At 34.9% G+C, this 15,466-nt stretch overlaps 1 protein-coding gene across 2 annotated transcripts in view; it reads right to left on the bottom strand.

Annotated features, from left to right (window-relative positions):
* Positions 1-15,466, bottom strand: part of LOC136976163 (zinc finger E-box-binding homeobox protein zag-1-like) — a 103,927-nt gene that overhangs the window by 49,872 nt on the left and 38,589 nt on the right. The window contains exon 2 of one of the 2 annotated variants that reach the window (XM_067271382.1): positions 3,469-3,537. The exons of the other annotated variant lie outside the window; for it this stretch is intronic. The gene's annotated coding sequence lies outside the window, so the exon portion shown is untranslated. The remainder of the gene's footprint in view (positions 1-3,468; positions 3,538-15,466) is intronic. 2 annotated transcript variants of the gene reach the window in all.

Below are 15,466 nucleotides of genomic sequence, written 5' to 3'. Positions count from 1 at the left end.
ACTGAAATCGACAGCTTCTTACAGAATTAAACAAGTCTGAACTTGTTCAATTATAATACACAATTATTCTAATCTGATTACGCAAAGTTGTTTTTAAGTAATTAATTTTTTTTTGGATGATTTATGAGTGGAAATGTTAACTTTGTCTTATTTTTTGCTGATTTCTGTGATGTTTCAGTACAAAAATATACACTAAAACATCACAAAATTCAATAATTATTTTTTAAAAATTAATTAACAAAAATTCTTGCTGAATTAGTAGTTACTAGTATATTATTAATGGTTTGTCAATGCTTAAAATTGTTCTGGATAATAACAATTTAATTGACAACTGACTTTAAAGAAAATTTTTAAAAATAATTTTTAAATCTCTTGCATGTAAGAACATGTCAAAATCAGAAGCAACATTTTATAATTTTTTTCATGAAGCAAAATATCACAACTTAAACTGCATCTTAGAGACAACATTCTTTGGTTAGTCTGTACAATACTTGATATTTTTAACCTTAATTAACAATAATATGACACACACATTAACAATTTTCGTGATTTAAATAATTTAAATAAAAAATTTTTGTGTATTAAAATTACAAAGTTGATAAAATTTTAGAAATAAGAAGAATAGTTGTTGGCGAGTTAGTGCATCTGGTTAATCAGTACTTAAAAAATTATTTTAGATTAATAGTAACATCATTTAATTAATGATGACTGTCGGAATTATTTTTTTTATCTCTACGTAAAAATATGGAAATATAAAAATATTAAATTAAAAAAAAAATGTATTAAACAGGACTCCCTTCTTCAGACTTCAGATATTCTTCTGGTCAATTTAAACTTAGACCTTAATATTACTAATATATTCAATAATAAGAATGAAATTTATAAGATTTTAATATTTTATAAGCAAAGTTAAACACAATCAAAAGTGTAATTCTCAACTCTGTTTTAAACTTAGATCAGTTTAGACCCCGAGGGACGTATAAAAACCAAAAAACATCGCAGGAGAGTACAAGCTTTAAGTTCACAGTTTCTAATTACAGGGACCACGCAGTGTCACCATGACAACCACAGCACGAGTAGAAAACTGACTTGGGAACGGGGGGCAAAAAACACTAAGCTGTTGATCAGAACGTAGAAAGTGTAATGGAAAGGAGAGCGCACCGTCTCGCGACTTTTTTCCGTTTCTTCTTTTAGCAGAAGCGTCGGGTGGGCAGTGGGAGAACACAACTAATGTACACACCACGGAGAAAGATTACTGGAGTAATGCTAACAAGCAAAAGTAATGAGAATGTTCGACAGCAATCTCTGTAGTCGACGCTAAATGTCCGCGTGCCACTTTCATTAGTGCTCGGCCACCTGCTGCTTTAGATCCATGTAAATACCTGGAGTATCCCACGAGGAAGAGGAAAATAGCTTCGGATCACGGCCTCGGGCTCTCACAGATAAGATATCTGTAATGAATGCTCTATTTTTACTTCCACTAACGGAAAGGTGGGCAGAAATACGTTGGTATAATCTACTAAACAGGGGTTTGTTTGAATTATCCAGGGTGAAAATATATCAGGTGAAACTGTATATTTCTCGGAATGGATACGCTGTAATTCCATATGTTAGCCCTACGCATTCTTCGCGACCAAAAGTATATGCCCCACGACACCCGCCGACAAGAGAGACATCTGGCAACCAGATGTTGGATTCAGTGTCAGAACATAGCACAAAAGCGCAAATCACTTCTACCTGTCTCAGTGAATATATCGAATTACGCATTACTCAGAACAAGGAAGAAGTTAATTTTGCGATTCTAAAAAGCAAAGAAAAAAAAATTAATAAAATATTTTAACCAGCAATAAAAATCTTCTAGATGCTGGAGAAAAGGAAAGAGAAAAAGAAAAGCACACACTCTGCTGTTTCTAATTACATCAAGAGTCCCTAAAGACTGTTATTGTTTGTATCATCGAGGGACGGGCTTGTAGACATAGGTAGAGAAACCAGTCACCTAATCCCGCATTGTCTGCACCAACTCGGGAGGAAACACGCACTCAGGTAATTCCCTCGGTCCCCGAGTTCATCTAAATTACAATGAAGGTAGGGAGAACGTGCTAAGCGAAGGGATGGACTATACACCTACGAGGGATGTTGGGGTAACAGCAACGGACGAGTCTTCTCCCAAGGGAGCCGGGACTGCGTCCGATATGTCACACCTCATTCAGTCGCCCGTCCCCCAAACTGGATCCAGAAGTCGTCATCTAGAAAATGAGAACCGTGGAGCAGAAGATCGGGTAAGCTGGACACGTGCGACAACAACAAGGGACCGACTCCACCTGCTGAGCACACGAGACTTTTCTTCATCCGACTGCGCCATTTTTCATCACGCTGCTTCATTCTCTGCCCGTTTCTTACCCCACCCGTCCTTCTTTGACATCGATATCACGTAAATGAATATATCCCTATAGGTTACTGCGTTAAAAACGATTCGTGTTCATTTTCCATCTCTTTTTTTCCTACTTGTTTGGACGTTTTCTATCCCGTAAACAGGCAAAGATGGGTCTTAAATCGTTCGAATTTTGAACATAAAAATCCACAGAGTAAAATATCCATTAAATGCGTTTGTGTTACTGGAAAGATAACGTATGCGGAATATTAATTAAATTACTACTAGCCAGACCGTGTTTAACTCAATTATTAACTTTCTCTACATCACTGGCATTTTTCTCCTTACAAACCTCTATATATATACAACGTATACAATTTGTATATCTATTTTTTCGAACAGAATTTAATTTTCGTATTTAAATTACACGCTTGACCTACGAAAAATATGAATTTCTGCTAACGGCTTTATCCTATAATTTCCGATTTTGGTAGGGATTACGATTAAGATAATCCTGATTGACACTACTCTTATCGGCTGTAAATCAATAGTGTTTTATGACTCGATTTTAACTGTTCTTTTTTCTTTTCTTTTAATGCGGTGATTCTTCTAAGTAATTTGAATGTTTTATCCTCTGCTAATTAGCTACAATTTATAATGCAATGTTTATATTATATATAGCAAATTTTAAAAAATAAGCATTACAATGTTATATTAGACTGCATATTTCCAAGCCATCTCTTGTTCATACATAAATTCACAAATTTCTAAACACGAACCTCTCTAATAGAACTAAACAAGATCATAAGATCAATTTATCTCATATTCTTCTACATAAAAGTTTATATACAGTGATATAGGCCATAAAATCAGATTAATACTACGCATTACAGTATAAGAAACTATTTAAGACTATGATATCAGACTGATTTTATACTCTTCAATAACTTAATCTGGATGAGATGCCCCGCAAAAGAGATAACAAATATTTAATATGGAAACGAAATGACAGGTTTCTAACATTAAACTCATCATATATATTCTCTACTCGTTTGCAAAACGAATATTTACAACTCAAATTAGAAGCGAAAGTTTACTTGAAGTGTTGACTGTCTCTTCTTAAAGAGTATTCCGAAGCTTATCCGTGAGTATTGTATTTTCTGAAACTAAAAAATGTTTTAGTTTATATATTATAAGTTAAAAATAGCTAATAATACTATTAATAATTTCAATTTTCATAATGTAGGTATGAAAGAGATGCTCCCTCGAGAAGCGATACCTTATCTCTGTTAGCAGTTAAGTATTGTTTATTTTCTGTTGCAATTATTCGTTGTTATGATGAAGTATTTTTATGTTATAAATATCGGGCATATTTCCTTCAACACATTTCACGAAGAATATATATTATTTATTTATTAATATATGTCTAAGCTTAATACGTCTACTTAGTTAAGTAGTAGAGAGGATTTAAGGCTCCTCTCGTCGCATATAATGCTAATATTTAAAAGAATGATCCAACACAAACTATATCCGGCACAATATTTCTATATAATATATATTGCGGTTTGAGAAACAGAACATTATAGTGAGCAAAAGAATTACAGAGGGAGAACTAAATAATTGCCATTTGTTTCGCTAGACACCAGATGGAGATAGTTACCTCCTTTAAGCACGACCTTTGTAAAGGATAGAGAGGGGATAGAATTGTATTCTTTCATCCTACAACTATATAAATCTATATCTTATACATCAATTAATTGTTTCCACATAAACGTCAATATCTATATGGGAAAAACGAATCGATCTTAGGCTACTCTGTTTTAATTTAATTATTAAATTAACGGGGGTAAAATATTATAAAGTCGACAATATCGTTAAAGTGGAGTGTTCAATTGTAAATAGCCAAGTTGCAACGTAGGGGAGTTAAAGGCGCGAGAAATAAGAACTTCAATCAATCGTGTTGGAGAAGCAGACAGTTTTCTGTGTGTGCGTGTCATGGTCTCAAATCCTTGCTATCGTTCTCTCTCCCCAAGTGACCTATTGAGAGTAACGGAGGATGACACACCTGAGACTTTGGCCGCCAAGAACAATGAAGGAGCTGCAAACAACTCCCTCCGAGAACACAGCGGTTAGAAATAGCATCTAACAACTCGATACAAGTGTATATAGCGGTATAAGTTCGAGAAAACGTATCGAACGGGACGACCGTAATAAATTCCTACCTTTTATTGTGATTACATCCGAGAAAATAGAGGGGTATTGCTACTAACGTATGGCTTTTGTCGGTTCGATAGAAATTAAGAAGTTTGATGCGCATTATTTCCACTTCCAATGCCTCTATGATACCTTGGTACACGTTATATACCTTTTTTTTTTACTATTTTAATAAGATAATTTCGATTACTATTGCACATTACTTTAAATACATCAAAAACATCTTGATGTATACCGTAATAATCATTTGATATGCATTTATAACTGCTTGGCGCACATTATTGAAATATTCTATGTGGCACAGCACATAACACATACTCAGCTGTTATTAAAGTATTCGAAGCAGAGTAAAATAGTTTGATGCGCATTATACCCCACTTCGAATGTCTTAACAGTATCTTTGTGTGCATTATAAGCAATTTTGAATGCTTCAATGACTTACTGATGCAAGTTTTATGTATCCCGAATACCTAAATAACACCTTGGTATGTGTTACATATCATTCTATATACCTTAATTGGATTTTTATTGTGTTACATATCTTGATGAACATTAAACGCAATTCTGAATATCTTAATAATTGCTTATTGAAGCATTCGGAGCAGCTTATAACGCTCATCAAACTATTATTTAAGCATTCGAAAAGAGGTAAAACAGTTTGATATGCATTACACGCCACTTTGAATATTAGGTAATACACGTTATACAAAGTGCATACTCTACTTCTCACAAACAGTAGCCAATTTGCAGAGATGGCATTTACTGTAAAAGTCGGTCGAGAAGGGTATCGCCAGTAAACGATGGTGATTGATTTTAAACGTAACCGTGAGCCATTATGAGATTACACTGGCGATGATCTACCTAATAGAAGAACCGAGTGTGACGGCTAAACTTGACATTGGGGGAGGAGAATGTCGGCATTCTCTTTAAGCGATGCTCCATCCCCGTGTCATTTGCCTCCAACGTTATTCTTGTTTTTACAACTACCAGGGATGAATGGATTTTTGGGTTGTTATTGTTGTTGGCCATTTTCTGAGAATTTTTTTCTTCCCTCCCTCCTCTTTCCTCGCGTGTTGTTCTCATGCCAAATTCTGGGCACAATGGCACCACCGAGAAGCCTTTTTCCCATAAGAAATCGTTTCGCACAATATGCAAATTGAACGGGGGCCTATTTTAAAATGTTTTCTCACATTTGTAATACGAGAATATATGTATGTTTTTTTTCATCGAAATTTTTGAAATATACGAGGGAGGTATTTTTCCCTTTTTTTGAGATTTTTTCGTGTTAAAATATCGTTCCGAATCTCGACGTTCGAGTAAAATGATGCTCTGGACGATAATTTCTCAATGGATCAAAGTGAAAAATTTGTTTAAAATCCTACTTAACGTACAGCTTGCTCTCATTTTTCTATTCAAAATCAGCTTTGAGAATTCAGTCCGATTCCATACTTTACTCGTAAACGAATTAAGTTTAGAGTAGGTAAAAACCAAATACAAAAATATTTATTTTTTACATTAACTTGATAGTTACATATTTGCATATGCCAATAAAAAGTGAAATTAAATTAAAACAGTTAACAGCACTTGATTTAAGTTTTAGACTTATGAGATTTCAATAGTAACAAATTATAGAGTTACAGCAACTAATTTCTAGAATTAATTTTACGTAATAGCTAATTCCAAAGTTACCATTCTACAATCAGTTTTAACGACTAGTTCCATAGTTATTTCAATCTTCAATCAATTTAAAAAAAAACTGATTTTATAAACCAAAGATTTGTGTAAGATTGCATTTATTATGTTAATTTTTTAGAATGGAGTGGACATTAAAATAATCTGAGTTTTAGTAAAAATTTCGACTGGTATCAAAGGGTTAGAAGAAAAAGAAAAGCGAAGAAATTCGTAGAATCTCATAAAATATTTATCTAGATATAAATGATTAAAATCGGAAGACGGTATAACAATTTTAATCCGAGTCGATATTGTTAGAGGGTATTATCAGATAAAAAGACATAATCCAATTAAATCATTTATTCATAACGGATCAGAAAACAATAAATAGGAAAGTGGAATCGACAAAAGAGCCATTATAATGATTGTCGTGTCGTCACCACTGCTAACGTAATTGCCGACATCTCGTAGAATGGGTTAAATTGGTAGAAACATCGGGTGCACTTTTCCTCCGTCCATTACCTGATGATAGTAGTGGTGGACGAGTTAACAACCGCTGCAAAGCTAGTCAATTATGAAAAGACTTTGCACCTGCGTTTCGCTCTTAAGAACACCTTCCTCCTTCCTACGGATTTTCCATACCCAAATAGGATTAACCGAAGGATATAAAACCCGGCGCTTACTGATCGAAACAAATATAAAAGGGGATAGTTTTCCAAACGCGCTCCTCCATGTCCCCCTTTAAAATAATTACTTTGAAAAATTAAGAGGAAAAGCCACCGTTCATTTGTTACAGGCTATATAACTTATATAGGTTATATATACAGTAAATATATATTGATCGATGTTTATTGGAATCGACTAACCGTTCAGTAGAATCTTCTGTGCATAAATGAAATGGCATAGTTACTTTTTAGCTGGTTAATGACGTTACAATTTTATTTAAGCTCTATATCTCTGCTCTGTCAATCCTGTACAGAATGTATAGTCACGTATATATATTTATGTTATATATATAATATATTAATTATTTTAATGTTTATCAACTCATAATAAAAGCATTATGGATAAAATAGAAAAATTTATCAAGAAATTAGAGGGAGAAACGTAATTATAAATAGGTGTTTTTGACGTTTTATAGGGCCTAATAATTTTTGGCCTGTATATTACGTCAACTACGTGGCTCAAATTATAACTTTCACGATGCAAATATTGCACAAGTGCATAAATAGGTCGAAGATTAAAAAATATATATATATTCTTACTGCTTTACTTAATTCGAGCCCTTGTATTGCTGATGTAATAATTTAAACAGAGGAATAAACACATTTGGCCTACTTTTTCGTTTATCTAGTTTTAAAGAGTATTAAAAAAAATGAGGACTAGTTAGTTACACCCGAGTAGATCTTTATTAAAGGATCACTTTTACACGTCGCGTACACCTAAGTGGTTACGCATCATCAAAAAATAGATTTGAACTTTCGTTCTAGTCGAGAATTATATACATATTTATAGTAAATCTGACCGCATAATATGCGGAGGGGATTGATAACAAGCGTACCTATGGGCCATCTTTCTCGACACGCGAGACGATTGGCGAACTGCCAAGTGACGTCTATTTTCTTTGCATAGTTACATTGTGAATTTTAAAAAATCTTCGACGTTCCCCCTTCCCCTTTTCTGACATTTCGACCATCGTCTTAGATTCTATGACTCATACAACCCACTTTAAGCATGATTTTTTAAAGGGGCGTTTTTATATTTCTAAGGGGCAACGATTTTGATCTTCTACTTCTGTAAACGAGTTTTGATCGCGCTTCAAATTTCAATTTTACAGAAAGAAAAACCTAAAAACTTTGCTAATAAAGAAAAAAAGAGGTTTGATAATAGTGTATATTTTTAATAGGAATGGTCGGTGGTTTACGTTAGGAGCAGGAAGAGCGATCTCCTGTTTGTCATTAAGTGATTACTAAGAAATATGTAGGACTAGGTTATTATCTCATACTTTCGCGTATTTGCATGCATTTAAGAGAGATTATTGCAGTAAATCGTTGCCGTATTCTAGTGGGTTGCTTTAATCAATTCATCTCTCGAAAATTCTTTAGTTTGACCTCGTAATTTCTCCATCGTGGATTTACTTAATACGCCATCATTTTTTTCCTTTCTCGACTTCTTTTCGTTTTGTTTATTTTAATGTTATATATTTTTTATCCAAAAAAGTTCTTCACCTAAGAAACAGGCAAACGAAACATTCCGAAAAAAGCAAGTTTTTAAAAATAATTCCTAGGATTTCCTTCTTAAAAAGCAAAAAGAAGAAACATTTCTACCTTTCAAATATTTAAAATGTTATTCACGAATATTCAGAAAATAATGTCCAATATCGTTTTCTTAAAAAACAATGAAAAAAAATATTTTTTCTTCCTGAAATGTATTCCGAAAAATTTTTATTCGTGGGATGCGTTCTCATTTTTTCCGATATTCTCAAAAAGTTTGATTCGAAAAATATATTCTAAGCGATTCCCACTCGAAAATGTGTTCCGATGGATATCTAACCAAAATATAAATATTTCTTCGACATATTTACGTCCGCTCGACTAAATTTTTAAATTTTTGATGCCTTTTTAAAGCTTCGATATGCTAATTGCCACGAAAATCGTGACGAAACACAACCCAAAAATTGAAAAAGACGAAAAAATGAAGAGGGATGCATCAGATCCGTGAGAAAATATCGTCACAAACGAGGTACCTATTACTTGGACGGGAAAGAGTACATTCTTTACTCTTTCACTTTGCTAGGAACCCCTGCAGGGAGTTACTCATTAACGCCAAACCCAGAATCATCTCCATTATCATCCATTAATATCAGTTCGCACTATAGAGAAGTCTGTCACAATAAAGATCTACATCCCTTATGTCTCACCGCTTTCCGTCATCCCTACTGGCTTCCTGCAGGGGAAATCGGGATCGAGTTGACGTCAAGCTTTCACAACACAAATGGAACTATAACGAATCCATACATCCATTATTCTCTCTCACGTGTAAATTCTACAATTTACACTTAACTACGACAAATTTATCATTCCACTCCAAACACATAAATATAATCTGGTGCAATATTTAAACTTTACTAAAGTGTCGTTCGAGTTTAACTAATTTTAATTAATGAAGAATTGATTGAAGTATTAAAAAACTCTCTAACAAAAAAAGGGAGGGATGTAGGACGGATCTAAATTAAATTACAACCTTTAAACTAGAAATTAATCTAGTTTATGCGAGGCCTATTGATTGCATCATCCAGTTTAGAAGAGGTTAATAAAAAATCGCATTTGCAATATTGAATCTACGTTGGTTACAGTTGGGGACGATGTTAAAAAAATCCAAAATTAATTGTTCGAATTTTGCGAAAAAATTTTTCCTAGAAACTTTTTAAAAATAATTGTAAATTTACAGAGAATTTTAACAACCCCAATTGTAGACTGCTCTAACAAAGAGGAGGCTCCAAGTAGGATATTAAACAGAAAACTATGTTTGGAGGGGGAGAAAGCATAAAAAGCGAAAATGGGTTTGAACAAGAATCAAATATTACATTAAATGTAGTGTTGGGCACAGGAAATGAAACGTTCTTGAGCTCAGACAGGAGGTCCTACGTTGGATAGATTCTCTGTGGTCTAGTAATTACGTCGTTCTCTCTAATTACTCGCAGGGGAAGAGATGAGGTCACATGGTGGTGTCGAAGCTTTGTCGAACTGACGGAGACCGAACATGAGTAACGTCCGTTAGCCATTTCCTTTCTATAATATCAAAATCTGTTTCGACCTAATTATGGGGATTGGAGCTACGCTTTGTTCTATAGGAAGTCGATAGTATCCACTTGGCCTAAAACGATTCACGTCCATCCCCATCGAAATGATTACACTCGACCTACATTATGCATTATGGCATTTCGTGCCTTTATTAATTAATAATGTATGCTTTCTACATTATGTATCGACTTCGGTATATAATTTAAATTAAGATTAACGTCTCCTCTAACCATTTATATTTAACGACGCTACGTACTTCTTAATACGTTAAATCTTAGCATTTATTTAAAAAAAAAAGAAAAAAAACTTATTTTTATTTATTCTAGGATAAATTCTGACCTCTTACTTTCGTGAGAAGTAATGAATTTTATTTTTATTATATATATATTTTTTTCTGTTTAACGCAGGGTTGTGCGGTTAGATGACCTTCGATGCAACCTTATATACGAGAGAAGGCGCGTATAAAGTTTTTAAGATGACAAGTTGGGCTCACGTTAGCGAGAAATGGAGATGACAAACAGGAAGTAGTATTTAGAAATAACAAGTGGAGCCGTGTTACCGAGAGCGGAGGCGAAGAAGGTGCCGAGACCTTTACTATAAAGGAACTCTTGTTCGATAAGGTGACAGTTTTTGTCGTTGCGAAGAACCACGTCGTCCTTAAATTTCTTCAGACTTCAAGGTAATTCCCATTAGAGACACTAGAAAACTCCAGGTGTAATGTGATAGGGCCTGTTTCGCCAACAACTAAGCCATCTATCTTGTTGTAGTCTTCCTCGTTACATGTAACGCGGTCGTGAGAAAGGGAGCAGAACGTATCACCTCGGTCCTTGTCCAAACTGCCTGACGTAACTCGCTCTTACGCTCTTCGTCATCGTGTATAAAAAAACACGATAAAAATGCTTTCTTTTTTATAATCCTGTAATATTTTTAATAAAAATAACACGCAGATTTCGTCTGCACATATTTTATGGTTATTCTATACTATAGAAGCTCTTAAGTTCTTTTTTCTTTTTAAATTCCTTATATATTATAATGTTAAACATCCTAATATTTAATAAGTTACCGCTGTATAGTAGAAAAATTATTAAATTTTTATATAAATACAAGGATTTTTCAATACTCCGAAATAACGTTGCATTATTAATTAAGTCTTCAATAATGCGAATTAGATATTGATTTATTTTCTTTTTTTTTGTAAATTATGCGAAAAATCGTAATTTTTAAATTTTATTGAGAAGTTATAAAAGAGCTATAGGATTATATTATGTATTTATAAGAAATTAGAATATATTTAAAAAAAATAACTAACGTTAAGAGAAGGGAGAGAGAAAGACAACGTATAGAATTCGATATAAAAGAGTAATTTTTTGAACAGAAAAGAGATTTTTGGTGGAGAGGAGAGAGAATTTAAGCAATAAAAGGTGGTAAATGACGAAAGTGAAGAAGTCAACAAAATAGCCATCGTTCATAAAGAATTATCGGACAATCCGAAATATAACGGCAGTCAATATCCACAGTTAAGTGTCTGCAACAGAAACGCCCGGGTTCGGTTCCATACACGTAGACGACAGAAAGCACTGTCCCCGACACATGTTGACAGCGATCATCAATTTTCTATCTCGACGTCGGCCCTTCTGCGTCGACGCAATAGATACGGAAGAAAACTGCTCGAGAACTTTCAAAAATGCACCAAAAAGAGAAGGGACATATAAAAAAAAGGGGGAGGATTTTTTCGGTTCCCATCCGGTGGCCGGGGGAGGAGAAGGAGGAGGTGGAGGAGAAGAGAAAGCAGAAAAAAAGAGCATCAAAAAATGGAATTGCTCGTAATTTAGAGAGGTTTCGTTCGCTTCCGAATTGATTTACAAGAATATAAAACGGCACATTTATTCCGATTAAGCGGGTAGCGGCGTCGAAGCGAAACACCGCACTTTGCAGAAAAACAAGTGAATTTAACGGCAAACTTAGTAGAAATCTATAGAGTGGGGCAAAGAAGAGGAGAAACGAAAAAGTTTTCTATAATATGCACTTAACTTCTTAGAGACGGCCTCGGCCAATTACGTAAGTCGAAAGTCGATACAAAGCGGCGCGGAGGGGGTAGGAAGGAAATGGGGGGAGGAGGGGTCTTCTTAACATTTTACTCTTTTATTTTTCTTTTGTCGACGCAATTAGCTCTCAGTTCGGTATGCCGAATGCTTTTCTTATCAGAAGATGCAAAGAAGGGACTTCAGGAAGGACTTTCTGGAGACTCTTACTAATTTTCGTGGAGCCGAACTTTACCCGAAAAGGGCAAAAGATAACCGTTGGTTAATAGGACCTGGAGGTCTAATAAAATTACGTCGACGTTCGGAGAGGGTGGAGAGGAGAACGCGATTGCCCCGAACCCCGGCAATGGAAACGAAGTGGCATTTAATAGTGAACCGCAGCCGGATCAAAGTAGAATCCAATTTACGACCCATATCCTAGCATTAGAAGCGCGGTGTCCGACTGTCCAGCCGCAACGTCCCATGTGACGCGGGGGGTGGAATGCAGTAGTGAACGTGTAATAAATTGTGTTGTGGCGCCTCGTTTTTACCCTCGTGAGGTCGACGACGAAAGTGATACATCTCCCGAAACGGAAAAGAATCACCGACACCAGATTAATGGTAAGTTTACTGAATGTTTCGGCCTGTCTATGGACTGGCTGTGTTCCAACTGTCCAGACGCGAGGGGGAATGGTAACTGTCAAAGTTCTGATCTTTTCTTCACCCCGTCCGAAAAGCACAAGGATACTTTGTTTACGGATGATACTACTCTTATAGCGAGTAGTGGCTTTAAATTCTTTCGACATAGGTGAAAACTTTTAAAACTTACTTATCGACACAACGTAGACACCCTCTTAAATACGTCCCTCTCGTAAACATGTACAGTACAGTACATTATTATTCATTTTTAATTTTACTTAAACTTTGACAGTAGAATAGTTTTCGAGGAATGCAGTAAATGTACTTCGTAAGGGTGCTTAAGTAAGATTTGTTGAAATATAAAAGGTCAAATGTTCCAAAAAAAGTCGGAAGTACACTTGGAGGATGAGGAAATTGTAAACTAGTCAAAAGAAAAGGGAAAGTGACACACGGTCCGTAAGACAAAAAAACAAAAAAAAAATAATTACAAGACGGGTCAATGACACTATTTCTAAGAAGTGCTCTTGCAGGTACCTGATTCCAGGATACACTCATCAACCTATTAAGACGGTCGACTGGATAAAATGGTCGCCATTATCTACAATCATTTCCGACCTAATTGCCAGAGTCAGCACTGGGCGTCAATTACTTCTAACTTCTCCACTGCAATTAAACATACTTTCCCAACGCGCTGTCCATCACCACCTCCAATATACTTTCCTACTATCAATCGGTTTTATTTATCGACTTTTATATACGTAAGATACGGGTCAAAGGTCGGGAAAAATTATGTGGACCGCGTAAAATTTTCTTTAATTTATGATATTTGATAATGTTGTTAAATCCCTCCCGTTTCGAACACTTTGGCAGCCAGTAAAAACCTCTTCCATACTCGGAGAGTATCTTTACGTGTCTCTGATTGGTCGACCGCTCTCGGGATGCGTAGGCACCACCTGTCCTCGGCCGACTGCCAATAACAGGTAAAACACCTGTGAGAAGGCGGGACTCTTCAACACCTGTTCCGGTCGATCCTCTACGAATCACCGTCTCTGCTTTATAATTCCGAAATTTTTCCACTCCTTACTCAATTGCACATTTTTATCGTTTATTCTTTTTATTTTATTGCTGATATTTGTCTAAAATAATTAAAATTATACAATTTGAGGCTCTCTCGTCGCATTTATTTAAATAACGTTCGAAGTTTTAAATAAAATTTTAAGTTTGTTTTAATTAATTGTAGATTTCTTTTGTTCAACAGTTATTTAGAACCATTACTATTCTAGTTATCTGCTTTATACACATCTACAGGACTTAAATTCCCATCTATCGATCTCAAGACTTAAGTTCCATCGTCTACATCTACACAGATTCTCGTCTATAGAAGATATAAAAACAGAATTGAAGTTTTAAGATTGATAAAGTAAGAAAAATTTCTTCTGTATACAAAAAATAAAACTTAAATCGCAACTTATACACTTTATCTATAAATCATACAAGCAGACGGCAGGACTTTTTCTAGATAGTTATAATTTCTGAAGGTTAGTTTTTGAAAGATAAGTTTGAGAAAAAACTATTTCAGACAGTTATTAGTTACTTTTAAAATCTTTCGATTCGTTAAATCGAGCATAGTCGGTGCACTCAAGAACATTATAAAGCTACTAAGTTATGTACATTCCTTTCTTAATAGAACCACTTTAGAATTCTGTCAGTAATATAAAGCAACTACATTCTCATAGTTCAACCTTTCTCAACGTACTCACAGTCAGTGATAGTTACGGAAACATTCCAGGAATAACATGGCACGTTCCTTCGACTAAATGTATCTCCTAACCTCTAATAAGATAGAGAGAGAAATTTCTAATGTTTACTAATTATATATACAAGCAATTTAAGCGTGCAGGTTGAATGGCGGACAGTTGCACCGATGAACTGTCTTTATCCAAAATACAAATTACAAGAAATTATTTAGAATGGGTAAAGTTAATGAAGCGGATGATGGGATGAGATGTTTACAAGGAAAGTAGACCCACGAGCGCATCGATCCGAACGAATCTCCCCCGTGTCCCCCCGATCGACGGAGAGTCGGGGGAAGCGCAGACACTGTCAAAAATGGACTTTGCGTGTATCAATCGAACTATACACGAGACCAGCTTTTGCCTATTGGTTTCTACTGTTGATACAACCCACAATCCTTTGTTACATACAAGCGTGTAAGAGTCAATCTAAAAGTCCACACTTTGACGAAAGTTTGCTGTCATAACTGGAGTGGATTCTCTACGAGGCCAATCTTCCCACATATCGACAATGTTTCGCACTTACTTTTCACGCACCTTTACCTTCCATCGATATATATATAACCCTAGTTTTGAACCACGTGATTCCTAAATCCATCTTCTCTAACGTTGAGAACATTTCCTGCATTAGTTTACGGTTCTATTTCTGCACCACTTCATACTTTCCAGAGTGAAAAATGCTAAATTATAACATTTCTGCCTACGTGTTGTTGAAAAGAATTAGTACGCACCGTGCTAAACGTATTTATTAATTTACTTAATCATTTTTTAAGAATGCGAAAGCTGAATTTAATTTCGCATAAAGTAATGAAATCAATCAAAATACCTAAGAAAAGTTTAAGATTTTTATGAGTGTAGAAGTAAAAAAACCAATCAATTAAGAAGGCGAGTTGTAAAAATTATCAAAAAAATTGTTCAGCAATCAGATATGGTCGAGAGAAAAGAATAAACGAC

This window comes from Centruroides vittatus, unplaced genomic scaffold, assembly GCF_030686945.1.
Source record: "Centruroides vittatus isolate TY-2023 unplaced genomic scaffold, ASM3068694v2 contig_397, whole genome shotgun sequence".
Classification (NCBI taxonomy): domain Eukaryota; kingdom Metazoa; phylum Arthropoda; class Arachnida; order Scorpiones; family Buthidae; genus Centruroides; species Centruroides vittatus.
The sequence above is the reverse complement of the archived record's forward strand: the minus strand, read 5'-3'. Positions and strand labels throughout refer to the sequence as shown.